The sequence below is a fragment of the Notechis scutatus genome, chromosome 3 (assembly GCF_049901735.1).
Source record: "Notechis scutatus isolate UNSWTSFEM ecotype Mainland chromosome 3, rNotScu1.2, whole genome shotgun sequence".
Taxonomy (NCBI): Eukaryota; Metazoa; Chordata; class Lepidosauria; order Squamata; family Elapidae; genus Notechis; species Notechis scutatus.
In genome coordinates, this window is record NC_142011.1 from 97,803,075 (window position 1) to 97,829,447 (window position 26,373).

Here is a 26,373-nt window from a genome sequence, read left to right on the forward strand (position 1 = left end):
CAGATTGGATGCTTTCTTTACAGGAACATAACTTTATATAAAGAACAGTTAAAATAACACTCTAAATCAGAATGTCTTACTTGTTTAAATGCATGCACCATATTGATTTTTTTTGTCGGTTTCCTAACCCACACTAGTCAAGCTAGTCTGGTGCTAACTTTCCAGCCAGTAAGGGGATTCCAAGGAGTGTTCCCACTCCCTTCATAGATCTATTAAGATCCAGGGCATTTCTAGTTATTTTCTGCATTCAGAACCAAAGATTGAGGGTAGGTCTACTTTATTAGCAATAATTATATAGATGTACAAATAGATTTGCATAGACAGAAGAATAACTTCACACAACTGTAACTACTGAACTCAATGGCTGGAATCTCCATATTCAGAAGTTGCTCAGTAGCCCCCTTACATAACTTTAAAGTTTCCTTAAAAGGAGCTATTCACTTTCAATAACACAGTCTAACTCTTCCTTTGGCAAATAATATTCAGTTGCTTTGCAAAAAGAAAAGTTTCACTTCTGGAGATCTGAACTCTCTTGGACTTCCTTACTGGCTTTTCTAGATCTGGTTACTTCCTGTCAATTTTTTGGTTCTCTCTCCCAGACATCACATACTAAGCACTTCTCACTTGGCATCAGTCCTCTTTCCAATTGACATTGGATTGATTCCCCCAAAATCCACCTGTATTAACCCAAGTTACAGGAAGGTGGAAAAATAGAGTACTTTTTCCAGTCACTTTTAACTCATGAGTCATATTTATTTCCTTGTTTGTTACTTTGATAGACTGCCACAATGCTAAAGGATTCCTAGCAGTTCACAAAGATAAAATTTTAAAGAACACGCACATAAAAATAATACACAATACCCAAAATACAGTCCAAATAAACATGAAGTAAATTATGTAAGCAACCAATTAGTAAACCCAGACAATATGACATCATAACCCAAACACCCTCTGATCTCCTTCCAGAAAGCAGTCGAAGTGGGAGGCATTCCAAAGGACCAGCTGTCTTCCCTTTCACCCTCAAGTGGCACCTTCTCTCAACTAGATTGAATTGCCTGAGCCAAAAAGCAATAGAAGACCAGCCATATAGGGCTTTATAGGTCAGCACCAACATTTTAAATTGTAACTGAAAGCTCATAGATAATAAGTGCAGAACCCACAGTAATGCATTCCTAGCAATAAACCCCAACTTTTTATTTTATTTTATTATTTTTATTTTATTTGTTTGTCAAACATGCGCAAGATAACAAGTATAGGTTATTTATTAGCATATATGCTGCTAGGTTCTGAACCAATGGAAGCTTCCAAATGCAGTTCCTAGTAAAGGTAGTTCCTATAGAACAGGGGTGTCAACTCAAGGCCTGTGGGCCAGATCCAGCCCATGGGGTGCTTAGATATGGCTCGTGGGGCTGTCCCGGAAACAACAAAGGACTGGCCTGCAGAGCATCTTCCAGTGAAAATGGAGCTTAGGAGGGTCATGTGTGGCCCTCCTGAACTCCATTTTTGCTGGCAGAAGTTTAGAGTTGCAGGAAGCCATCACAACCAAAAATGGAGCTTGGAAGCCTGTTTTTGCTGGCAGAGCACTCAGGCCACCACTTGCACCCCCAACACAAGTGATGTTGAGCTGGCCGCACCTACCCTGGCCATGCCTACCCCTAGCCCCCAAGGTCAAATAACCCTGATGTGGCCCTCAATGAAATTGAATTTGACACTCCTGCTGTAAAGCATTGCAAAGGTCTGTGCAGTGATGAGGACGTGAGTCATTGTGGCGATATCCTCCTACCTAAGGTAGGGCTGCACACCAGCCAACAGTCATTGAACTGTTCTCTACTTTTCAATGACCACTAACTGGAACCAACCATTTAGGAAGGAACTAAACCATTGCAACACCCTGCCCCCCCGCCCCATTTCCAATTTCCACAGGCAACACAGAAGGATAACATCTGTAGTTAGAATACTGAAATCAGTTGAGAAGTCTGAAATGACCAGGATGGGTGCAGTGATTTCAAGGAGACCTAAACTGTCATCTCCATCCTATGTCCAGGCCTGAAATCTGAATAAGAGAGTCCTGATAATCTTCTCCCTCTGATCCTATGTACTTGACTCCTTACCACCACCTCAATAACTTTCCATTTTTAGGGAAAGTTGGAGACCAGGCAAAAACACATCTGGATCCAAAGAGATCCTTTCTAGGAAAGGGAAAACTTAATCTTTGGGCTATTTGCTTTCCTAGCTGGAGTATGACTTAGAGTTTGTCTCGTTCTCCCCTTACTCTTAAGATTTAATGCTGATTCCCTCTAGGTTGTTTTCCTGTGTTACCCATTTCTTTCTTTTTTCTTATTTTTTCCAAATTTTGTCTCTCTGGATCAAGCCTATTTGCATCAGAGTCCCTGAGTCTATTCTTGCCCCTTCCTCTGTGTTTTTCTTGGCTCTCAGCCTACAGGTTTCCACTTATAACTCCATGCCTTTTATACTTTTTCGAAACTCCTAAGTTTTGTTTCTTCCTTTCTAGGCTGAATTCTCCCCTCTTTGGATGTCCCCAATTCCAATTTCTTTGCAGACTCCATTCCACCCACTAAGAAGTATCTTATTTCTGTACAGCTTCCCTTTGCAACTAAGGCCTTTTTCCTATCCCCTACTTATTTAAGGATCCTGAATATTCAGATTATTCCCTAACACCTTAGTTAATTATTTGCTTCTCATGGCAAAGCCCTACCAATTGGCACCAGTTTCATTCATTTACCCTATTTCACCAGGCTGCCTCCACTGTAGAGCAGGGGTATCAAACTCACATCATTACGGTGGCATCACATGACATATCATGACTCCCCCCCCTTTGTTAAACTGGTGTGGGTGTGGCCAATGTGTGACACATTCAACCTGCTGGCTGGGAGTTTGACAGCCCTGTTGTACAGAAATCACTACGGTACTTTAACAGCAAAATAGTTGGTTTCCTCAGGTATGGGTGGAAGAAAAGAGGCACAGAATCTTGTGAAAATAGTAGAACAAAGACGTTGCTGGGGTGTGCTTGTTACCTAACCACCTCATCAGATCTGGACATGCTTAACTCTTAAAAAAAGAAGACCCTTACTTTGTGTGCGAACTAATTGGTCAGTTACAATTCAGTGTTTTGTGTAAACAGAGAATTCATTCAGGAAGGTGGTATAGTAATATTGTGCCAACTCAGCTGAAGAGTAAACAGACCATGCCTTTTTTATATTTAGCAGTAGTCTCTGAGCAAAAGCTTTATTTACCCATTTTACTTTACTTTAGCTTACTTATTCTAAAGAGGGCCAAGAAATACCTTGCTGTAAATATTTCTAAGCATCTAGCATCAGCTATGCATTTTAAGAAAAAACAGTCTGTCTGAAATATTAAAGATAAATCTGTTCTATTTCAGCATTTGGTCTTAGGGCACTGGGCTCCCATTTTCTAGCCCAGTACCCTAAGAGTTCAAGTCCTGCTTTAGCAATGAAAGATAGCTGGGTGACTTTGGGCCTATCATTCTCTCTCAGATCAATCCACCTCAGAGGGTTGTTGTGGGGAAAACAGACGGATGAAGTTGTGTTGGACATGTTTGGGGCCTTGAGTTATTTGCAAATAGAGTAAAGGTGACATGTATGTATCTATATGTGTATACACACACACATACATAATATATAAATTAATTTTCATTGATGCTTTGGTTTTATTCTCTGTTGTAATAATAAGTTCATATTGACACTGTACCCTAATATCTTTTTATAATGTGTATGCTACTGATCATTCTGCGTTCATGACTGATCATACTCATCATTTTTATTCTGTTCATTTCTTCTAGTCTGAAACTCTGACTCTCAAAATCATGACTTTTTAATACAGCTGTGGATTGAACTAATGGTGTTGCTTCTGTTACTTGAAACAGTTGCATTGGGTCTAGCAATGTGTCACTAGGATGAAAAACAACAAACTAGATCCAGTTATCTTTCTGGATCAAGTACAGCATGCATAAATGGCAATTTCATGGCATTTGGAGAGGCAGGAAATTAAGCTTCTACATCTAACTGGTGACTTTCTCCCAAGACACTGGTTGGCTGCTGTTAGAAGCAGATTGTTGGGCCAGATGGATTGTAGCCTGGTCGAGCAAGGCATTTTTTTTCATTCTTTAAAAATAGGTTATATAAAGCATGTTATTTTCAGAAAAACTAAGACTAGGATACACATATTAGTTAATTAGTCACAACAAAGAAACATTCAGCAACATTAAGTGGAAAGAATAAAAAGGAATGGAAAAGTTGCTGCAACATATTAACTTAAAGATCGTATATTTTTCTCTATTTTCCTTATGTTCAACCCGGGAATACCACTGCATTAGTAACCTGAAAGCAGGAAATATGGCTGCAAGATTCCAGACATGCAGAAAATGAAAAGTTGCATGAATGCATGAAGGTAGTGGGGCATGTAAAAGAAGGCATGTCTGGCAGAAAAAAAATGAGAAGGAGCATTCCAGATTATAACATTCTTTGACCTTCCAGCATCTCTCACTGTTGGCTGGGGCTTCTTGGATTTGTAGTTCAGCTACATATGATGGGCTGCTACTTTCTACTTTTTGTATCACTCCTTAATCTCTCATCACCACTTCCAATATTTAATTTCACTTCAGTGTGATCAAAAAACTAGATCACAAGAGTGGTGCAATGTGAGATCACCTATGGTTCCACTATGCCACGAGGCTTTCATCAGGCTTTGTTAGGGATATACACCCTAGCAGAACCTGCACGGCAGTCAGGCAGGCAGGCAAATATGTGAGATAAACGTTTTGCAGCTTACACTCAGTAAAACAGATACAATGTGCTCGTTAAATAGTTTATTCCAGTAATAGTTTTAGCATAGTCAAACAGTCCATATATCATACACTAGTTCAGTCCGTCCGGGGATTATTCAGTTGCAAAGTCCAGTGTCGAAAAAGAGGTCGGCAAACTTACAAATATCAGTCCAGCAATATATCTCTTCGCAGTAGAGATATGAAGAAGTCAAACCTCCTTTCTTCCTTCAGCAACAGCAGAGAACACGCAGTTAACAATCCATCATCGTCTGCAAGCAATCCAGTAAGCCAGCAATCAATCCAGTTCTCTTGCTCCCTCTTATGGCGATTTACAGCCGCACCCAAAATTACATGCTTTGCAATTAAAGTGACACACACTTAAACTCACTATCATAGTCTATATATATTATTTTACCCAAACTACGTTAGGTAACCTAGGTTATTCCTAACAGGCTTCACACACTGAGCCAATTCATTTCACTATCTCAGTTCGTTTTTGGAAAGACAGGGAAAATACTGCACAGAAAGTTGCATTGTGTTTTCTCTAGGGGCAGTGTGGAAACAGTTTCCCTACTTGTGGAAACTTCTACTTTATCTCAACCCTGACCTGAGGGATTCTCCTTCCCTCTAAAGTAAACATATTGCTTTGCCATTGTTCCCTCATTGCTTTCTGGTTTTTCTAAGGGGAGCTTTGCTTTCTCCTGAAGTCGTGGGTGTGTAGTTGTTGATTGTTTACTTTTTTAATCACTGTACAGAGCAAATACAATGATGGAACAACAAAAGAAGGCAGGGAACAGATTAGTCTGTCAGCATTCACACTCCTTTGCTGGTTATCTGGAATGGGAGAATTGGTCATTTTGCAAACAGGTGTTTATGCAATGAGTATGTATGCATATTTATTTATTCATTATTCATTTATGCATATTTATACAAAAATATGGCCATTTATAAATAAATGCAATGGGCGTAAGTGCATAGACAAAAGTAGGCTTGATTAATAATAGCTGCAATCATGGAAACCTCCCATTGATAAAGAGTACTTTTGTCACTTACACCAACAATGTTGGTGTCAGGTTTCCAAGTAATGAATTCCATGTTAAAAGAAAAATAACGAAGTCCATCTTCAAAAAGATTTCTTTTATTTAGGAAAGCATCAAATTGGCAAAGTCCATGGTAATTCCAGATCTGACCCAACCCGGAATTACCCCACAATATTAGAAGTTAGAAACAACCCCCAAAAGTCACATTCTCCAATAGAAGTAATTCAACGTTGCTTGATGTCATAAATCTCCACCTTCAGGGGGCCCAGCACGGACAGCTTATTTCTCACAGGAAAGAAGATCACCTAGTCATAACACCCTCTTTATCTCCACTCCTCCCCCCTTAGGAATGTGTCAAACCTGAAACCCTTCTCCCATTACTGTCACAGAGAAAATAAGAAAAAGAACATATACTAAGACAAACTAAAATGGCTACACTTATGTCAATTTCTGGCTTGACAGTTGGTTTTGTTGCATATAAACAAAAGGCTTCTAGTCAATATTTTAGGGAACATAAAATGTTATACTTCCGTACAAAGCTTCATGTTCTTTAGTGATTTGAACCCAATTAGCAGAGACTAATGTGTATCTGTGCATAGAGTATACTGCATCCTCTAAGCATCTTTCTATAAACTCTTACAAAATGCTTGATAAACAGTTGCAAATACTTTGATCATATTGGTGAAACTATAAGCAATCTACTTCCCTTAGGGCATGTTATTCATATTTAGTCAATTATTCTAATTTAGAAACTGCATCTAAACATTGCTCTGTTTTATAATTTCAGCTGATTTCCAATTAAAGAATAAGGTTCCTAGAATTGAAGACAATTTCATCATATCCAGGGAAAGTAATTCTGAACTCACATTACTAAAGACACTTAATGAAACAGCTGAATATTAAAAGTATGCTTTTAATTCCATATGTGTAAATATCATGGAAATTATCATTCAGTCAACACTCCTGATGATTCCAGGCTGGAAAACTTATTATCTGAATTTTATAATGATCTTTAGGTTTAATTTCCACAGAGATTCCTGTTCTTCACTTAAATATTTTCTCTTCACTGGAACATTTCCCTGTGGAATAAAGAATGGTTATTACAATAGCTAAGACTGTTTCTTAATTTCTATATCAACCCATGGTTGTGGCATATGATATAGTTAGAGATTCTATAATTAGGAATAATAAAGTTAGGGATTCTATTAAATGAGATCATTCAACACCTCCTCACCACAGTTCCCACCCTGGATATATTATCTTTAATTTCTCCCAATGACTATACCTGAAGAGTTTTTAAATCTATAGTATGGTACATACATGCTTTTTGAGTAACTATAAACAGCATCTGTAGCTTTTGTGTGTATGGTACATGATCACTATACATGGTATCTATTATAGGTTGGACTTGGGATGTTATCAAGCTCAAACAAGCTTTTATTTTTGCAATCCCTATAGAAAGTATACACGGCTCTAGCTTACAATTGCTTTTATTTATTTTGTAATTTGTCCTACTTATGATCCATCAAGACATCCAAAATCTTTTCTAGTGGCGAAGGTGGTTTTCATCTTCCTGGTACTGATATCCTTGATTTTTCCTACTCAGATGAAGGACTTGTTACTGCTTAAATTCATCCTGTTTGATTCGGCCCATTTTTCCAGCCTGTCAAATCCTGCTGAATCTTATAAAGATCCTATGTTGTTTCCTATTCCTCTCTATTTTTATGCTGTCCACAGATTTGATAAACATATTTTATAACTTTTTACAGGGCTTAAACTGGAGCTATGCAATATGCTATTGAACATCTTCCAGACTGATGTGGAGTCAATGACATACACCCGCTGGGTATATGTCTTGGATCCTTGATTTTTCCTCCTGTTTTCTTTCCCCCCTTTTAAAAATAGAAACAATATTTTCCTTCCTCAATTCTTTTCTAGTCTTCTAGGGAAATTCTCAATGATTTCTCTAAGATCACAGAAGGGGGTTCCATCCACAAGCTCCTTGAAGACCTTCAGCTCTTACTGGCTTACATTTTGAAGCTGAAGCTTGTTTATGGTGGCTACAGCTCCCTAATCATCTCTTCACCTACATGGGGTTGACATTCCTTCTTTTTTCTCAGTGGCTCTGTTTAGGTTCATCTAGAGACAATTCCTCATTTGGGAGAAGTCTGAAACCAAACAGAAGTTGACAAGCTTTCCCTTTTTTTCCTGTAACTTGTGATCATCCTCTAAGAACTGGTGTCCCTTTTGCTTCAGAATTCTTACTGCTAACCCCACCCTCCCCGAAATCCCCTTTCATTGTTGTTAGCATCCTTTGTGAGTTTAAGTTTTTGCTCACTTCCTTTCTAGACTTTCTTTTTCACAAGTAGTACTTACTTGCTGATCTTCTTAGCCATTACATCTATTTTCCATTGTCTATAAGCTAAAAATTTGTATGCATCCTCTGTAATTTTTCTAAACTCCATTTTCCCCCTCCCGGGAGGGTGTGCAATTACATTTCCAATATCTTAGTTTTGAGAAGTCCTCCATCTTCCCATGCTCTACTTGACTTGAAGAGTTCAGTTTGTGGAATTCCATTTTGTCCTTCTCAAAGCTTAAACACATTTTTTTCTGCTGAGATTTTCTTCTTCTTGCGATTCATTTGAATGCGATGCAAATTCAGCCCTTTTCAGCTTCATGAAGAAGAGAGGTTCATGCATGAAATGAATTATTATACAAACAGAATGTCCTGTTTTCATGTCCTCAAAAAGTTACTTATTTCTCCAAGGCCTATGAACTGAACTCTTGAGGATAGCTGACACATTTTGCCTAACACTACAGAGTATGCCTTGGAATCTTACTGACCTTTAAGCTGCGTGCCTGAACTCCATTTGAAAGAATAAGTGCAACCAGGAAAAATAATATTATTAATTTACATTTAAACATAATAAAAAGTAATAATTTTTTCTATGTAAAGTAAAAGTAAGGTTTTTTTTTACTATGATAATTCCTCCAATATTTAATAATATTTTTTCCCACATTTGAAATTACAATTTGAATGAAATATTTTGGTGTATTCTGGAGGAAAGGATAAAATAAATAAATAACGGTATTAAATTTTTTTTTTTTCTTAACTTCATCTTTTTTTCTGTTCACCAGTTCAACTTTTTTTTTGTGTGTGTGGGGTGGGGGGGAGGGCAACAGTATTAATTCAAAATGTTGCCTTGCATTCTTTCTACATTGGCTATTAAGTATTACATTTCAAATTTGACAATTTGTTCATTATTTATTTATTAAATTTATATGGCCACCGAACTCACACATAGGTGACTCTGGGTAGCTTATAACATTGAAAAACCCACTACATAAAAAACTCACAAATGCACATCCCTATGGCAGCAAGAATACTATCAAATCAATCACTTGATTTAGTCCGCCTCCATTTGTGGTTCCCAAGTCCCCCGAGAGAACTACATTTTTAGGACCTTTTGGAAAAGCAATAAATTGGGGGCCAACTGTACCTCCAGAGAAACGATGTTCCATAGAGAAGGAGCCATCAACCAATGGGACCTGTAATATACCCTGGCTTCCTATCCTCATGGGCTGGGTGGATGTAATAGTGGATGTGGTCCTTCAAATAGCCTGGCCCAAACTATTTGGGATTTAAAGATGATAACCAACACCTTGAATTGTACTTGGAATCAAACAGGAGTAAATGCGTGGAGAACGAGAGAAAAAAAAAAACCTTCAGCCCTTGGGGAATGACTAAAAGAGCTGTTATACTTGGCTTAGAGAAAAGAGGACAAAACTCTACACTGTCATGCCAAAGATGAATCAAACATATTAACTATTATTGCTAAAGGCAATACTACCTCAAGAGTATGGAAATGGATCCATAAAATATCTGGAAAAATATATTTATGAAACGGATCACCTTCCTCACATCTGCCAGGGATGTTATATTTGCATTCTATATTAACCAGGTGACTTCTGCATATTTAGCAAAAGTATACTAGCAGAATAATATTTGTTGCATTGCATTCTCCTGGAGTGGAATTTTAGTCCACTTGCCTGGAAGAATATTTATTGACTTCAAGGCAGGAAACTCCGGAAGATAAGACATTCATATTCAGAATAATATGTCTGCCAGATATTCTGCAAAATATTGAAATATCCTGTAGAAAGGGAATACATGATATCTGATTCAGAATAGATCAATAAAGAAACAAGATGGTGATTTTAAAGCTAAACCTATGTTTCTAGGCATGCAATCCTGTGAAAGAACACTAAAGCAAGTTTTTACTTGAGTAATTTGTTGCACAGACACAACATCCCATAAAATAATTTATTTTGGCTAATCTCCCAGAATTCTGAAACTTGTACATAAAAAAGCATTTCATCTGAGATGTGTGTAAGGTTTGCCAAAGTTTTATACATATGTCAAAAGCACACTCCTGTATCGTTTTTTTTTAAAATTGTCAGATATCAAAATAATCTTCCTGGAGATCAAACAAAAATTTCTCTTCCCTTTCCAGTTCCATTCAGTGTCTTATTTTCATCAAATGTAGTTTCTCATCCTCTACTGCAAAGTAAGAATTTTGTTTTATCAAAACAATTATTCAAGGAAACTCCCAATATTCTTATTCCAGCAAATGATGTCCAGATGCAAAATATAAACCGAGACAGTTGACATCTTGCTCCCATCATAATCTTATTTCAAAATACAATGAAGACCTTTGAGGGGGGAAAAACAGTAACTCAGATTGGGCTTTTTATAGCATTGAAATAATGCTATAAAATATATGAGTTCTTCTTCAGAATTGGGAAAAGACATTCTAAAGGATTTCTAAATCTGTAAGCATAACACATCCTCCCCAATAATTTGCTAATTGGAAACATGAGCAACAGCTTTCTAAAGATTTACCAGAAGGAGCAACCAGTGAGTCATTCTACTGCTTATACACGACAAGCAGGAGATGATGAGCTGTCTAGGTGGGTGGGTGGCTAAGCTGCACGATTCATTTTTGGCAAGCTGAATGCTGAGGCGTGCTTCTCCATACTGTGGCTATATGCTTCACACCACAGTAGAATGGTTTTCCCCCCTTAGCATGTTTGATTTCCAGAGAATGAGAGATATTTATGAATAAATTAGAATGCACTTCATATTAGGCACTGAAGAGGAACTGATTGAGGCATGTGTTTTTTACATGCATCTCAAACATTATTTAAATTCTTAAACACGAGGCAAACAGTTGCCCTTTTTAAAATACCTATTTTAAGACTAGGGTAACTTCACAACTTAATACATGCTCCCATGGGAATTTTTTAAAAATGTGTGATGTCAATGGATTATTCAAATTTTTAAAAGGATACGCTACTTACTAGTGAACTATTCAAAATGAGATTCATTTTGTTGCTAATTCACAGGAAGGGGTAAGTAAATGCTCTTTTGGGGGGATGTCCCTCCAATGGCTGACCCACCAGGCTGAAGATTTGTAGAGACACATCCTCCCATAGAAGTAATTCTAGTTTGGACTTACAGGTTGCCCAGTGTGAAGGATACCTTTATAGGTTTTCCAGTTCCAACCCATGAAAGTCCATATAGCTGCAATGAATAGAATATTGGTCTTGGCAGAGAGGTATAGATCAGATTCCTTGCTCAACTCAGCTAATGTTCTTCTATCTGTCAACTAATCCATCTAATTTACCTTGCAGGAGTCTATGTGGGTAAAACTAACATTCTGAAGGAAGAACCGAATGCAATGCCACCTGTTCAATTGCTGGGCTTTCTTTTCTTTTCTTTTCTTTTCTTTTCTTTTCTTTTCTTTTCTTTTCTTTTCTTTTTTTCTTTCTTTCTTTCTTTCTTTCTTTCTTTCTTTCTTTCTTTCTTTCTTTCTTTCTTTCTTTCTTTCTTCCTTCCTTCCTTTCCTTCCTTCCTTCCTTCCCTCCTTCCTTCCTCCCTCCCTCCCTCTCCTCTCTCTCTCACACAACACACACACACACACACACACACACACACACATCTCAGAATGTTTCTAATGGAGATTTTGATTATCTCTTGTACTATTGCTGAACTCACATGATTTTTGCATGAAAATGATGTAATCTTGTTATAACAGCAAGCACCCTTCTGCTAATCTCTGCAGCATAATTAAAGGTAACTTTAACATTTTATTCTCTTTCCACTCTTTATGCTTATAAGTTTTCTCTCCTTGTATTTAAAATCTCCATGAAATCGTATATGAACTCTATGCGATCATTCTGAACCTCCTCAATTGTGCATAATGCAAAATCATCTAGAAGTAGCACAAACCTTTGTGCCTGGGTAAAATTGAACAAAATTGTATAGTGTTCCAAAAGCACACATCTACACATAACCCTTTCAGCATCATGATGAACTAAAGTGGGAAAACCTATTCTATTTAGATAGTAGTATCACCCGGCCAATGTTTACAAAGTCCTACTGCCCTGGAAAAAATGCTACATTGCTGTCATGAGACTTGAATGGTGCTGAAAGATAAGTGGTAATTTCAGATATATCAGATTACATTCCAATATGATAAATATCTAATGTAAACAGGTTCTCAGGAGGAGAACATCTGCCCTCATGGGTTTGAGTCATGTGATGTTAAGAGCTGATAGAAATGCTGTTATCAGCTCAATTGACTTACACAAACCAGAATGAACCAACCAAAGCACTAATGTGTATGTTTATCTTACCTTGGAGGGAAAAAGTGAACTAATTTGAGTAATGTGTTTTTTTTTCATTATAACCATCTGATACATAACTAAATGGCACTCTGTCAAAACAGGCAGACACATTAGTGGCCCAAGGTTGATCGGTCTCTTCCTACCGCCTGGATAGTTAATTTGCTTGTTGTATTTCACTGTTTGACCAAATATCAGATTAGGCAGGATGCATGTCTTGTGACTATGTTGTACAAGATGTTAGGGTTTGTCTATGTAAGAAAAGGGATGCAATTGTATCCCAGAATCTCAGTGGGAGGTTCATTGTTATGGTTGTACAATGCTTTGGAAGAGGTGCTTTGGAACACACTACAGTGATCCCAACACCCATCCTTTGTGGATAATTAAACTGACATGCCTTTTTTCCACATGATCATGGGGAAAAAAAGAAGCAGATGCTTTTTTGACTTGCAGACAGATGTGATGCTCATCTCTCTATGTGTTCTGAACTGTCTCTTCCAAAGCATTTCAGAAGCACTTTGCATCCTTAACAAATTTATCACTGTGACTAATTTGGCAGAGGGGAAAAGGGAGACAGAGATACACACATACACACACAGAGAGAGAGAGAGAGAGAGGGGGGAGGGAGGGAGGGAGGGATGGAGGGAGGGAGAGAGAGAAAGAGAGAGAGAGAGAGAGAGCGCTACTCAAGAACATCAGTGACTATTGTGGTTGATTGAGGATTTCATCCTTGCTTTACTTCAGATCAGTTCAGATCTTTCATCTTAACTATATTCTTCTGTATCTTCTATTTATCTTCAAGAGGTGGGCAGATTCTTACTTAGCAGAACATCCTGGCCAGTCTGGTATCCCTAAAAGGGATGTGATTGCATAGCCCTGAATGCTGAATGTATATGTATAAGAGATTGATTTAAAAATGCAATAAAATGTTACAGAAATTTTGTATTTCTATGTCTTTTACTCTAATATGTTTTGTCTCATTTTAGTTTGCTACTTTAGTGTTTAGAAGAAAAGCCTTATCTCATTTTCCCTCATTTCATTCATATCTATATTGAATTATAAAATAGAAGAGGTCTATGCCCACGTTTTCTTCCTACTTTTTGATTCTTAAATTTCTCTCCCTGTTTTTCTATTCAAATGCATCCTCGCCATTTTTGGATCTTCTCCCATCAATGATGAAATTAGGACTGTCATATGATGCTGAACTAATATAAACTTTTACCTGACCACAAGTGTACTTGCTTCTCTTCAGGACATGTGACCAGCAAGGAGGAGGGAGGGGCCAAAGCAATTTGCAGCAATCTGAGCCATTCTCCCACTAGTACTCCCTTTGTGGAATGTTTTGGTTTTGCCTTGTTTTTCTCTATAACTCCAAGTCAAACCTATCCCATTTTCAAACTCCATCTTCCTTTGGAGGTTTCCCCCACTTCCAATCTCAAAATTGGTGCTATTCTGTTCAAGGTTTTTTTTGAGTTATCCTACTGGTGTGAAGAAAGATGGACAGAATCCCAAGCCTCTTTTCATAGTTATAGAGCCAGAATGAGTCATAGAGCTGGAAGGAACCATAAAAGTTGTGTAATCCAACACCCTACTCTGTGCAGGTTGCATCAAACGTATCTGATTGAAGAACTCTTAACAAAGAAAACTCATGTGTTATGTGACAGCTCATTCTACAAATAGCAGCTGCAGTCCAGACAATTTTTCTGATGTCTTGCTTGAATCTCCTTCTGTGTAGCATTAACAGCTAGCCCATTCCTTCTTTCATGAGGCAATTTTCAGATATTTGTAGACAGCTATCATGCCTTTTCTAAATCATCTTTTCTATAAAGTAAATGTACCATTTAGTTGTTCCTCATACAGCTTTGTTTCTAGATGCTTCACAATCTTATTCATCTTCCTTCAACCAGGGCTAGTAGCTTCAGGACTACTGGAAGAAAAGTTGTTTATCCACTGGAAATATAGAAAGGCTGAAAACATAGAAATGGTGATCTGCTCTTGCAAATTAAATCCTACAAGAAGAGGACATTTGAAAAGAATGCACCATTTCTGGGAAGAACAACATCCAGAATCAGAAACAATGTTTTAGATCAGTGATCCCCAACCTTTTTATTACCCCCCCTGGTACCACAACACCCCGGCCACCCCCCCCCACCCAACCCCCCCCCCCCCCCCCCCCCCACACACACAAAACAAAAACCCCCCCCCCCCCCCACCCCCCCCCCCACCAAACCACCCCCCCCCAAAACCCCCCCCAAACAAACCACCCCCCAAAACCCCCCAAACCCCCCCCCCCCCCCCCCCCCCCCCAAACAACCACCCCAAACACCCCCCCACCATTCACACCACAAACAAACCCCTCACACCCCCCCCCCCCCCCCCTGATTATAATATGAAATAAAGTATTAACAGAAGTAGAACTGGAATTTAGCTCAGGGGCCACTTACTGAGCACAAATTTAAAATTGAAATGACTTCTTCATTTGTAATTTAAGCCTATTTTATATAGAATAGTTAAACAATGCTTCCCAATTTCAACCTTCAGATTTTGAAGACAGATATGACATTTCAGAAAAAAATTGAGACTGGATCCTTTATCCTTCTTCCTCTTTCTCTCTAGCCTTCCCACATGCATGGATTTAAAAGTTTGATGCTTTTTTTCTCTGTCTCCAGCTGAAGTGATAGTCTCCACTTCATTTTTCCATTTCAGTAAAAGTAAGAGATAAAATATATAGTTTAGATATTATGCTGAGGACATAATACATTTTATTTCTAGCTACGTGCATATAAGCAGTGGTGGTGCAGTGGTTAGAATGCAGTACTGTAGGCTACTTCTGCTGACTGCCAGGTGCCTGCAGTTCAGCAATTTGAGTCTCACTGGTTTAAGGTTGACTCATCCTTCCAAGGTGGGTAAAATGAGGATCCAGATTGTCGGGGTGCCCTGTGCTGACTCTGTAAACCACTTAGAAAGCCCTGGGAAGTGATAAATAAATCTAAGTGCTATTGCTATTGTTAACAAATTAATCTCCATGCATTGAATTAGTCTCCTGGTAATAGACATAGATATATCCATATATTTGCTTGGTAACAATAGTGAATAGATTTGCCACTGACTTCATGGATCATATGGTTTTCTTGTAGTGGTGGTGGACTTTCCAGTTTGACCTATAGCTTAATCAGATCTGATCCAGCATAGCTTTTGTTAAGACTGGGTTACATGTCAGGTAGGATCAGGTAGATGCTGCCATCTGGCTGGGCATTTGGGAGGAGATGAAGATAATGAATCTTATGAAATTATAATCCTCCACCTTTTTTTTTACAAGATGGAAATATCTTTGTGTGGGCAATTCGTAAATAGTATGTGGAAGTAGTCCTTTGTGTTCTAGTACACAATACGGTGTTGCAAATATTAACAGTTCAGCTAGATAGGTTACATAAACCAGTGTGTATGGATGACTTATGTACTTGGCCAACAATAAAGTACACTGTGAGTGCCACATCATAATATTAAGTTATTTGCTCCCTAATCCACAGGTCTAATGAAGCTAAATAATTGGAGGAAAGCCGAAATTATACATTGGGAACATAAAAAAAAACCCTCTTCATTCAATAGCTATTAACCTAGCAATAATATACCGTATTTGCCGCGTATAAGATGACTTTTTGCCCTGAAAAACATGCCTCCAAGTGGGGGTCGCCTTATACGCCGGTAAATACGTTGTCACCGGTGCAAGAGCGACGGGGCGGAGCTCCGCAACTTGCGAAGCCCCTTCAAGCCCAGCCGGAGTCTCTCTTCCTCCTCCTCCCACCCACCCACCCACCCACCCTCCGCCCGGCTCGGGCGCTGGCGGAGGCCAATCTGGAGGTGGGGTGGGGGTGGAGCGGAGAGTTCTGGCGGGCCGCTCGCCCAGCTAGCCCTGAGCCGCGTAATGGCCCGGGGTGGGGGGAGAAGGTGGTGGGGTGGACTGTGGCACCCCTCCTTCTGGGCAGCGGGGCGGGCGGCAATTTGCTCCTCCTGCTTCTCCTCCCTCTTTGAAAGACCGGGAGGGCTGTGCTTGGGGCGGGGGGTGTCCTCGGGAAGTTCTGATGGGACCCCGCTGGGCAGGGCCACCCGGCTCCCGAGCTGCTTTCCAGGGTCCCCTTGGGAAGAAAAGGGTCCGTGGGCGGTGGAAGAAGGCGAGCAACCTCCTCCCGCCCCTGTCCCGTCCCTCCTCTTGTCCCCCTCCCCTCCCCACTTAAGAGAGAAAGATCCACCTCCCCTGCACCGAGCTGCCACCCAGCACCGCGTCTCCCGCCAGCGCGCTTGCGACTTGGGAACCGGCCAAGCGACTTTAAAACCGAGCGGAGGCCAGAGATAGCCGGAATTACCCTCCACACCACACACACACACACACACACACACACACAGAGAGAGAGTTGGCAGCTGTCCATCCCCCACCCTTGAGTCCCGATGGCACGCACGCGGGGCTGTCACAAAGAAAGGGAGAGGAATTGAGTGCCAGCCTGAGAAAGGCGAAGCTGCCTCTAAAGCATTTTGGTGGCTTTGTAATTTTGGGGAAAGGGGCAGGGTGTCAATCAAGAATTACATACAAAATACCCCAAGTGTTATAACTTACCTTATTTGCCGGCGTATGAGATGACTTTTTGCCCTGAAAAGCATGCCTCCAAGTGGGGGGTCATCTTATATGGCGAGTATATAACAAAAACTATATTTTGAGTGGAAATGTTGGGGGCTCGTCTTATACGCCCAGTCGTCTTATACGCCCGGCAAATACGTAGTTTGACATTCTGGTACAAAATGAGGAATTCAAACCTGTTTGAATGTAACTCTTTCAATAAACTAAATTATTGAGCTGGAAGGTGGTACAGTTTTGTAGATTTCATTGTTGTTGTTGTTTTAAGACTATGTGCCTTTCTTGGAGATTAAATGAAACTGCCATATTTTTTTTTAGAAATGGAGAGGATTAATAGCCAGATTTTTGTAGAATCATACTCCCCTGAAGAAATGACCTATCCCTTCAGAGGATGCTGTTCTAAGCATCATTAGTATGTCTAAACATTATTTTTCCCAATCATCTTGCCAGGTAAAGCGTAAGAACCTTTTCAGATTACTCACGAAAGCTTTGAATAGTTCAAATTAATTGTTTAAACTGTTGCCCAAAAGATGAAAATATTTTGCAGGCTCTATGGGTTCTCAAGACATAATAAACCCTAACTCAAGATTAACAAAGTACAATTAAAGGTAGTCCTCAATTTACAACAGTAAGACCATTTGACGTTACAACGGCACTGAAAAAAGTGACTTATGGCCATTTTTCACACTTTTAACCATTGCAACTTCCCTACGGTCACATGATTTACATTTGGATGCTTGACATTTGGTTCAGTGTCCCAGGGTTATGTGATCACCTTTTGTGACCTTCTGGCAAGGAAAGTCAATGGAAAAGCCAGATTCACTTAACAACTGTGTTACTAATTTAACAGCTGCAATGCTTCACTTAACAAATGTGGCAAGAAAAGTTGTATAATGGGGCAAAACTCACTTAACAAATTTCTCACTTAGCAACATAAATTTTGAGCTTAATTGTGGTTGTAAGTTGAGGACTACCTGTAATAGGCTCCCAGAACACAGAAAGGCCAAACCAACAGATTGTATGTAATAGTTTACACATTATATATACAGTGCAAACTTTTTTTAGTGTGATCATTTGAAGATTCTAGGCAACAACGCTGTATTGAGTCACCATAAAAATTTCAGAACCTCCATTTCTACTGTTGTTTGCCATAAGTTAGTAAGTCTGTAGGATGAAATCTTACATTGGACTGGACATGCACCATTTCACATAGAGGTTTGTTGGTTTATTTACAGTTTTTGTTGCCAAGCTATTGACTTTGTTTAGACTCAAAGACTAAAAACATTGTTTCTGATTCTGGATGTTGTTCTTCCCAGAAATGGTGCATTCTTTTCAAATGTCCTCTTCTTGTTGGATTTAATTTGCAAGAGCAGATCACCATTTCTATGTTTTCAGCCTTTTTGTTGCCAAGCTATTGACTTTGTTTAGACTCACAGTATTCAGCCCTCTCAAATCCACTGTTGCACTTGTTCATTGTGCTGGATTGAATTGGTATACATCTTATTTTAATATCAGTTTTCTACGAATAATCTACTAATAATAACTTCATATGCATCTTTATAAATTTAGTTCTACTAGTTAAAAGCAGAACATAATATAATAAAAAATAATATAAAAAACCAAAACATAAAAACATAAAAAAGCAAAACATGATAAGACCATACTTGGAATACTACATCCAATTTTGGTCGCCACTACGTAAAAAAGATGTCGAAACTCTAGAAACAGTGCAGAAAGGAACAATAAAGATGATTAAGGAAGTGGAGGCTAAAACGTGAAGAATGGTTTCAAAAATTAGGTAGGTCTAGTTTAATGAAAAGAAGAACTAACGGTGATATGATAGCAGCATTCTAAGGGATTGCCACAAAGAAGAGAGGGGTCAACCCATTCTCTAAAACACCTGAAGGCAGAACAAGAAGCAATGGATGGAAATTTAGCAAGGACAGAAGCAACCTAGAACTGAGGAGAAATTTCCTGACAGAACAATTAATCAGTGGAATGACCTGCCTCCAGAAGTTGGGGGTGCTCCAACAGTGGAGGTTTTTTAGAAGAGATTGGAAGCCATTTGTCTGATATGGTACAGGGTTTCCTGCCTGAGCATGGGATTGGACTAGAAGACTTCCAAGGTTCCTTTCAACTCTATTATTCTGTTAAAAAGCTTATTCTGTCAATTTATTAACAAACGGGCAAGTAAGAGAGATAAAAAAGTCCCCAGTTTTACTATAGCTCTAAAGAAATAACAGTCTACTACACATTTGTTGCCATTTGTTATATTTCCAAGAATTTATTCTATCTAGTCAATGAAAAAATTCACCCAGAATCCCTCTGAGAGTAAGATAGATGGTATCTAAATTTAAATAAATAAAAATGAAATAATAAATAAATAAAATTTTAAATAAGTAAAAGTAAAATAAAATCCAGATTATTTTAGTGCTGTGTCCAATAGCATTTTGACAAGCTGTGGCAATGTCAAAATGATGATGTGTATAATAATTTATCTTGCAGATATTGCAATCATATCCCTATGTCATGACAACTAGTGTATGTATGTAAATCATATGTATGCACATTATATATGTCATCCTTTCCAGAGATATGTCCTAGCTACACAGGAAAGCAGAAAAAGATTAATAAAGTGATGAAACACCTGCACAGGACATTTAGAGTTAATAATTTGCCTTTTCAGGGGCTGTGGATAACTTTTATTTCTCCATGCCAATGGCACAGCGATATATCCCTATGGAAACTCAATTATATCATCTGACAAACCAGATAATGGTTTGTTTATTTAATAATGTTTATTTGCTTGTTTCCACTTTGGCCTCCTCTTCTGAGGTAATACAGACCCAGTCTCCAGGTGACTTAGTTGCTGATCACTTTGATGAAGCTCAATGACCATTCTTTGTGTTTGAATTGTTTTAGCTTAGCGTTCTATCTTTGGGTTGTTGGTTTTTTTTTTGTTCAGCACCATTAGTTCCTAATTTTATGCTTCCGGCTGGTGTATAAAATCATGACATCTTGTGCTTACTGGCTCCAAAATACAGCTTTTACCAACAGAACATGATCACAAGCAGGGGTGGGTTTCTACCAGTTCTGTCCACCTCTGTAGAACCGGTAACTCTGAAGAGCAGCAGACATAGAACCGGTTCTATGTCTGCTGATGTTTTTGCCCACCCGGCCTCTTACCTGATCTTTATTTCCTGTTTTTTTCAACTTCAGCTGCCATGCGAGGCACAGCTGCAGTAAAAAAGCAGGAAAAAAGGGCTTTTTCAAAGGCTGCTTTTCTGCACACAGCGTGCTGATGATGATTTACAGGCATGTGCCGGCAGCGTGCACATCGTAAATCACCGAACCTCGTAAACCACCGAACTGGTAGTTAACCCTGTCAGATCCCACTCCTGATCACAACGTTTGGACACTTAAAATTGGAATTTTTGGGCTACAAGTTTCAGTATTTTTTTTCTGAATATTTGGATTTAAGAATCTGTAAAAGTTTTGATTTTCATTACTTGTGTAATTAACAGTCCACAGGCAAAGAGTTAAAGTATCTGGGCCTTGTGTTTAAAGTCCTACCATGTTCTGATGGTAAAAGCTGTTCTATGAAGCCAGTTGCTTGCATATTCAACTTAGATAGAATGAAAATAGACTTTATACAGGTTTTATGATAATGCCCATGAATTTATTTTAGTCAATGAAAGGCAATGTTCTCATTTTGTTTATCTCATTCATTGTTAACCACTTTTTTCTTTCTTTTTACTAAGTTGCACTTTTACAACATGTCTGAGATTTTATGTATCTTATTTCTACTCTACCCAGTGGCCTAGATAAAAAAGATAACTTTCTGTGCTTTCTTTGGATCAACATGTTCTTGCTCAGCTGGAAAGAGAAATTGATTTTTCCTGTGACATCAGCTGTGGTATTAGCTTACTCATGTTCTTTTATTAAGCTGAAGCTGATCATGCACACTATAATCGTTATGTAACAGATGGATTACAAATGAGAAACATTATGTGCCATAGCATCGGATCTGGACTGATTTTATTTATTTGTTTGTTTGTTTGTTTGTTTGTTTATGTGCCTTCACATCATTGTGGAGAAAAAATATTTTATAAAGGTTATATGGCCCCATTTTGAGGTTTCTTGGGGATTTCCATTCCTGATCTGGCTATTTGACTGGAAGAGTTTTCCCAATCTTTTGCCGCTGATCATTTATAAAAAGAAATGTATCATCCTGCATAGATAATAATATTTTCTCTGTTTTAATCAACATCCTTTTAATACAGTGATTTGTATTTTGGCTCTATGGTTATTTGTGCCTTTTTAAGCATATCAACATTCAGGAAATTTATAGAGCTGGAGCTGTTATCTGAAGCTATGGTCTGGATCAGGACAACAGTTAATGGGCTGTACTATTTTAGTAAGGAAATTCCTGCAGTGTCTCTGACAAAATATAGGGCTTTTGGCTTAAACCACATTGGCAGAATGCAGAAGAAGAATTTGCCTGTGGTGAGATTCTAATTTAAAGACTTCAAATTTTAATCCAGAAAAGAGATTAATGGAATTAGTCACTATTTTATCCTTTCATGCAGGTTTTAAAAAACCAACCTTAGAACAAACTGAAAGATTAAACACTCCCTCAGTTCACGCTAGCATGAATCACGAATATGCAATTTTCCTTGGTGGTAATGTAGAAGTGGTTCCTACCATTTTTTTCTACTTCTCAATAGAAGTAGCATACAATTCCTGCTAGAAATCTACTGTTAGTAGGATACAAAAATGGAATACCTGCAGAATTTCTTTTTTGCCCCTCTGAATTCTGAGAGACTCAAAGCAGGATTATTTTAAATCTCTTTTCATATTCCTTCCATTCTAGGAACTATCCTCACTGCTGTAATTTACATACTCTTGTATTATCCCTTACATGTTCTTGCATTCATTCATCAACTTTATCTCTCCATTTCTCTATCATAAGCTGAGTCAGCCAATCAATTCAGATCTGCTATATCTCTGCATTAGGAGTGTGATTGGATGAGTCAATTACTCCTGATTCATAAATGGTCAGGATCTCCATCCTCATAGGAGAAGGCCTATTGTATCTCTAAAAGTCTCACAGGCACCATGGACTTGGTCCAATCAGGAGGTAAACTCAGGTGCATATTCTATGGAAACATAAGCAATTAACCTTTCTAAGGGGAAAAGACTAGATAAGACTATTTAGATCTGCTGCCCATTTTAAATACATTTCCCTGGAACATAAGTGTGTCACTCTGTTTAGACATTTACAGGTTTATATTACTGAAAACATGCCTAGATTCCTCTCCATAATAGCTCTTTTCAGCTGTCACAATTAATAGCAGCACTTGGATTGGAGGTGGTTCGACGTAATGGAAAGGGCAATTAAGCCTAATGTTCAAGTGCTTTTCCTGACAGTGCAAGGGGAGCAGTGGTCCTGTTGCTGCAGGCATGACAAGCGTCTCTTAGGATGAACAACATGACCTGAACAAGGTGATGCCATTTATGTTCTAATAACCAAAGGATAGCCTATTCAGCAAGAATCAGACCTTTACATTTCCGTCACAAATGTCATAACTGTATAATCTGGAGTAAGCAACAACATTCTTAACTCTTTAGCCATCTTCTGAAAACTGAATGTGGAAGTCTCAACAAGCTGCAAACAGAGCTTGTGGTTAGCAGAATGCAAAATGGGTACCATGTGCTCCATTTCTAAACAGACTTGCTTGGAAATAAACCCTGTTTAACCCAGGCAGACTTACTTCCCAATAAACATGCTTAGGACTGGGTTGGATCAAATAAGTTAAACAAAGTACAAATGTTATGATTCACACTCAGACTTAATGGTGGTGTTTCCTGTAATTTAATGAAATTTAATTCCCTCCCCTCTACGTCCATTCTTCATAGCCTACGCAACCGTACATTGATGTTATCAATGCTGAAGAATTTACAGAATTATCTGAGTGCTGGACATCAATGTTATTGTTAATACTCCTATATGAACAATGACTCCTGCTCAATATCCTGAAGAACATCATTTAGTCTGTGCATCTGAGAATTACTCTGAGTAATTCCACAAACGTTTCAGGCAATTTGTTGCAATGCTTGGTGGAATGAGATAGTGAATTCAGGGCTTGTGTTCTGCCCAATTTTCTGGCCACAGGTAAAATGCATTTTATCTTGGCTTCCAAACTATTCAGTTATGACTTCAGTCCCAGGCTGCAAGAAATAATCAGCTGAGGTGTTAAGTTCCCTTTACATCAGTATATTCCAGTTAAAAACAAAGCAATTCTATCCACCATCTCTTTTCTCTCCTATCCAATAGGTCTTTCCAGATTTAGAGAGAGGAATTACTTATTCAAGCAGTGTTAAATGCATCACATTTTAACTGGAAATGTGAGGAGACAGACACAAGTCCAAGACTTCTTCTCAGATTTCATCCTCACTTTGGGGGCTTTCAGTATACTAGTTTTGCAGCAGTACAATTACTGCCAGCAATTTTATATTAGATTGGATGCCCAGTGATACATCATGTCCATATATTCTTCTGCAACTGATGTATTGATGGGATATTCATTCATCCTTTATATCTGAAGTGTTTTGATTTTGTCAATATTCTCAGCTACTCTTTGGTACAAATGCAGGGAGAAAATAAGACACTCTTCGCTTCAATATTTGGTAACACAAAAGCTTATTGTTTATTCCTTCCTCCATAAGGAGTCTGAGATAATAGCTAAGCAAACAAAATAAAGTTGGATCTAACCCGAGTTTCCTGGGATTCGATATTTATAATAATTTCCCCTCATTACCCCGATTACCCTTATTACCCATGATTACCGTTATTAATGATAATTATTCGTATGAACTCAATTACATGAATCGTGGTTAATGTGTAGAGCTTCACCTCACAGCATTTAACATAGACCGTGCATATTATTATGATACGGAGTTTATTCTGATGAAGAAGAATGCCATCCTTCAGGTCGCTGTGGCTTTGATTCAAACGCGTGTGTTACATAGTCGCGACATGTATCCCCCTCTACCAGGAACCAGTCTATAAAACAATATACATTATATCACTAATTATTTCTCTACTTGTGGTCCAGTTTTATCGGGATATTTGGTATGGAATTGCCTTATCAGTCTATTTGCACACACATCTGCTACTTTCACCCAGGTTGCCTCTGTTTCAGGATATCCTTTCCATCTCACTAAGTATTGTATCACTTTTCTACATATCCGCCAATCTAGAATTTTATCAATTTCAGCAGGGGTTACATCTTTAGCTATTACAGATTTAGCTATTACAGGCTTCAGTAAACTAACATGAAACACAGGATGTATTTGATGTAATCGTGGTGGCAATTTAAGTTTTACAGTTACGGGGTTTATCACTTTCGTAATTTTGAAAGGTCCAATATATTTTGGTCCCTATTTTTGACTATTTAGGTGTAATTTTATATATTTAGTTGATAGGTAAACATAGTCTCCAGGTTTGAATGCTTTATACTCTTTTCTTTTCTTGTCTGCTTGATGTTTATATTCTAGTGCTGTTTTATTGAGAGTCTCTTTTACTTTATCCCAACTGTCCTGAACTTTTTTCGACCAAATTTGGACATTTATGGGTTGTTGTTGATCACATTGTAAATCGGGGATTGGCACAAATTCTATCCCGTTTATTACCTGGAATGGGCTATATCCTGTGCTTTCATGTATAGCATTATTATATGCTACTTTCAGCAAATGGAAGTAAATCGGCCCATTCTCGCTGTTGATAAGATGTATATGATCGCAAATACCTTTCAATCATTGCATTAGCTCTTCCAGCAGCACCATTGGTGCTGGGATGGTATGCAGAGCTAAGACCTTGAGAGCATCCTAAAAGGCATACAAATGGTCTCCAAAATTGTGCTGTGAATTGCACACCTCTATCTAAAATTATCCTCCTGGGTGTGTCATGTAGTCTATATTTATGTTTTATAAACAGGTTGGCTAATTTTGTTGCCGAAGGTAATCCTTTACATGGTATAAAGTGAGCTTGTTTTAAAAACAAGTCTAAATAGTCCAGATTACTGTATATCCCTGACTGCTGGGCAACTCCACAATAAAATCCATGGCTATATCTTGCCACGGCCGGTTTGGATCCGATACAGTTTGTAATAGTCCTAAAGGTTTTCCTACTCGAGGTTTCGTAGTAGCACAAATGTGGCATTCTTTAATGTACTGTTCAATGTTTGATCTCATATGTGGCCACCAAAACTGCCGCTTTACCAAATGTAGTGTTTTTAAAAATCCAAAGTGTCCAGCCTGCCTTACATCATGACATTGGGATATCTTTTTCCTACAATTTGATGGAACATATATTTTATCCCCTCTCCAATTCAACCCATCTTTATCTAAACAGGCAGTATTATTTGTTTTTACACATACACCCATTTTTGTAGCCCCTTGTAATTCCTTTTTGGTTATCTCTTTCGTGGTCAACATCTGAATTTGTTCAGTTGATGGTCCTACAGAAATCATGGGCTGAATAACTTCGTCTCTAGACACATTGTATTGAAGTAGTCTAGATAGTGCATCTGCCATGAAGTTTTTACCTCCTGGAACATATCACAACTGGAAATCAAAATGTTTAAAATACAAAGCCCATCTTACTTGTTTAGGGGATAGTTTTCTCAGTTTCTGTAATGCTTGTAAATTTTTATGATCTGTCTAAACTTTGAATTTTTCTTTCAACCCTTCTAATAGGTGTCTCCATGTACTAAGTGCCCATTTTATGGCGAAAGCCTCCTTTTCCCAAATAGCCCACCTGCGTTCTGTGATTGTAAATTTCCGTGATGTATATGCACATGGTTGTAATTGTCCATCAATGTTATACTGTAAGAGGACAGCCCCCACAGCCACATCACTTTTAGTTTTCTCAGGATGTTTTAAAATGGGCTCTTGAGCAAATAAAGCTTTCAGGTCGTCAAACGCTCGTGGACACTCCTGTGACCACACAATGGGTTGACTAGGTCTGGGTTTTGGCACTTGATGTTTAGTTTTTAACAATTCTGTTAGTGGTAAAGTAATTTGTGCAAATTTAGGAATAAACTGCTGGTAAAAGTTCGCAAATCCTAAAAAAAAATTTGTAATTGCTTTCGTGTTTTTGGTTCTTCCAATCAACTACGGCTCTGACTTTATTGGGATCCATTTCTATT

The 26,373-nt window shown here is 38.4% G+C and overlaps 1 long non-coding RNA gene across 21 annotated transcripts in view; it reads left to right on the top strand.

Moving 5' to 3' along the window:
* LOC113413199 (uncharacterized) overlaps positions 1-26,373 on the top strand; it is a 109,233-nt gene that overhangs the window by 25,738 nt on the left and 57,122 nt on the right. For 14 of the 21 annotated variants that reach the window (XR_015748686.1, XR_015748700.1, XR_015748687.1 and 11 more), the window contains exons 1-2: positions 4,337-4,436; positions 5,560-5,686. The exons of 2 other annotated variants lie outside the window; for them this stretch is intronic. This is a non-coding gene — a long non-coding RNA (uncharacterized LOC113413199). Of the gene's footprint in view, positions 1-4,336; positions 4,437-5,559; positions 5,687-6,631; positions 7,472-11,818; positions 11,981-14,438; positions 14,610-26,373 lie in introns of those variants that run through there. 5 more of the 21 variants (XR_015748695.1, XR_015748701.1, XR_015748705.1 and 2 more) reach the window with 4 other exon arrangements.